Genomic DNA, 3,253 nt, shown 5'->3' with positions numbered 1-3,253 from the left:
TTATCTCATTATTAATTTACAGATACAATATTCAAAAAATAAATAACGACTTGTTTTTCGTATTTTCGATTTCATGCTAAAATTGAAAATGGGAAATCAGAAAAACGCCTGCAGCCCGAATCTGATTTTGATATCTAAACTTGGCATAACTCGGAAGTAGCTGTGAAAGAGGGTTGCCAATTCTAAACCAATTACAGATCAAAACTAGCCCCGTAACGGCTAAAAGTAGCCCAAATGAATTCCAGGGGGTGTCTCGGTAAAAATCACTTTCCGGAGAAGAACATTTGCGTTTTGCTTTTGTTGTAAAGTCTCCTTTAAGAGAGAGCTTTTATTCTGATATTGTATGTCGCCATCCGGCTGAGTAGTCTCGTGAGTTGAGCCGCTGCTGTTGTTGAACGCTGAATGGACGTAAATTTCTGATATTTCCTGCAGAAGTTACTTTGAGGTGTTAGTCATTGACCTACAAGTAAGCCTGTTTGCTTTATTTTTGTGTCTATGGAGATCGGTAGTGAGTTATTTATAGCTGCGTCACACACACACACACGTCCAGACATGCCCACAGCTGTTGTTTCTGTTAGTTTAGATGAATTATGCTGTTATATATGTGATTATTTCATCTTTATTGAGATGTATATCACTGTTTTGGTTTTCAATGTTACCTTTATGATGTGATTTGACATTTTGAGCTGTTCATGATGCCAAACAAGCGATCACTGTGATGTGCCGCGATTATATCCATATATGGAGTGATGTTTATCATGTCAGATAATCACTTATGGTTTATAATGAACAATGTGATACCTTTTTTCCCTTCTTGGATTGTATATTTCACAAACCCATGTTAATGATGAGGATTTAGTATGCTTTGGCTGTCTTTATTTACCAATGGATGTTATAATTGTATATGCCTAGTTATTGTTAGTTATTCATTATCCTTTATTGTATTTCTTGTGTTCCAGACTAATGCCTCTACTGCCTGCCATTGATAATCTCCTATCAATAGATTCCCTAAACCTGACCACCGGTGTCCTCATCCTTTTATAATTATTGTGCTCTAATCGGCACCCAGGGGGTTCACTCATCCCAGTCTGAATCAGATCCTGAAAGTCAAAAGTCTCTCCAACATTGTGGTCCTTCGAGCCGGATGAGTGTTCCTTTCTGATATGATGGACTCTGATGAGGAGATTGTTGGCGGAGCTCGCCCTAAGCGTCTTACTCGTCCTCCAACCTACCTAGAGCAGTATGAGGTGCAGTTTCCTCGACGCAGACCTATCTCCGAGCCTGATCCATGTCCTTTCAGCCATGTGTTACCCTTCCTGGTGGTGACCGTGTCCGTCCTGATGGCTCACAGATCCTGACATCCAGTTATCAGCATGCTCAGCCTGCGGTGGGCCTTCAGATAGTCCCTTCCTCACCTTCAGCAGCTGATTCCAGTGCTTCTGCCCATCTCAGTGAGCTACAGCACCTGCGCCACGAGCGTGCCGCCTTCGAAGCTGACCTGAGAGAGTTAAGAGCAGTGCGTGCAGAAGTTCGAGAGTTGGTTCACGCAGCGCAGTCCCTTTCGAAGCTGACCTGAGAGAGTTAAGAGCAGTGCGTGCAGAAGTTCGAGAGTTGGTTCACGCAGCGCAGTCCCTTCGAGCAGACCTTAGCCAAGCCAGAGGCCAATCCCTTTCGCCCGTACAGCCCTCGGCTTTGTGGTTGTCCAGTCCTCCAGTGAAGCCCCGTGTATCCACTCCTGTAGTCGATTATGATCCTTTCCCTGATCTTCCTCCGCCGCCTTGGCCTGAGCCGGATGCAGCCTTAGCTAGACAAGTATGTGACCTTGAGTTGTCCTATGCAGCTACTTCATATCAGCCTGTGGTCTCAGGGTCTCAGCAGTTTCCCTTGGTGCTCCCTACCACTCGTTCGCGCCCTCCTCGTGTTCCTAGTGTTCCTGATGTTGGTGAATTCCCTCCGCCTCCTACTCCTGAGGACCTCAGAGAGTTGCTCACACCTAGTGCCATGCCATTGCCTGCCCACGGCCAGTTAGCGCCTGCCAATGTTCATGTCCCAGCCTTTTTTTTCTCAGTCAGAGCCTAAGGTGTGGCCTGTAATCCCTTCCTCTGAGTCGGTGTATCGTGGCCCCCCTCCTACAATCCCCAAGTTTACTCATCCAGATCCTAGTGAATTCGCTCCAGAGCCTACCTACTGCTGATGCAACCCGGAGTCTGATTGATCGCCTGCACACTATCCTGTCTGGGGCTGGATTTGAGATCCGGCAGTGGGCCTGTAATGATCCAGCTGTATTAAGTCACCTACCTCCTGAGGCTCGAGCAAGTAGTGTGGAGTTGTGGCTGACGCAGAAGAAGGCAGACGTCCCTGAGTCCACATTAGGGTTGAGTTGGAATTGGCAGTCCGACACCTTGTCCTATAAACACAGACCCGTGATCTATGCGACCCCTACCTTGCGGAATATTTACAGGGTCCTTGCTACACAATATGACCCCCTGGGACTGCTCCTTCCTTACACAACCCATGCGAAAGTTATCGTTAAGCACCTTTGGAACCAACAGAGAGAGTGGGACGATCCCAACCTGCCTCCTGATCTTCTCCATTCCTGGATGCAGTGGGAAGAAGAACTTCGCTGCCTTCCTAGTGTCTCTCTTCCTCTGCCTTATGTACCCCCTGCAGTTAGGACTGAGGGAGTTACTCATGAGGTCCACATCTTCTCAGATGCCACTGAGCAAGCCTATGGAGCCGTAGCTTATCTACGTACTGTTGACCCAGCCGGTCAGACCTACCTCTCCTTCCTTATCGCTCGTTCCCATGTTACCCCTAAGAGAGTACACTCCATTCCCAGATTGGAGCTCTGTGGGAGCTTAGTCGCAACCCAGCTTGCAAAGTTGCTGGCAAACGAGTTGTCCTCGATGAGCCAGTCTACTGTGCTGTGGACAGATTCTACGACGGTCCTTCAGTGGTTAAAGTCAGAGTCCTGTCGCTAAAGAGTCTTCGTTGGCAATAGGATCGCTGAAATCCAGGAACTTACCGATCAGTGCTCTTGGCATTATGTTAGCTCTGTTGATAACCCTGCCGATGACCTCACGAAAGGGAGATCTCTTTCCTACCTTTCTTCCCCGAACCGGTGGTCCCAAGGACCCCCTTTCCTTCTCCTTGACCCTCGAGAATGGCCGTGCCTTCGGACTTCTGAGCCTGGTGAAGATCCAGCAGAGTTGCGAAAGTCTACCTTTTGTGGAGTAACTACCTCACCCACCGA

This window comes from Sinocyclocheilus grahami, unplaced genomic scaffold (genome assembly GCF_001515645.1).
Source record: "Sinocyclocheilus grahami isolate Dianchi unplaced genomic scaffold, SAMN03320097.WGS_v1.1 scaffold1893.1, whole genome shotgun sequence".
In the NCBI taxonomy this organism is placed as follows: Eukaryota; Metazoa; Chordata; class Actinopteri; order Cypriniformes; family Cyprinidae; genus Sinocyclocheilus; species Sinocyclocheilus grahami.
The sequence above is the reverse complement of the archived record's forward strand: the minus strand, read 5'-3'. Positions refer to the sequence as shown.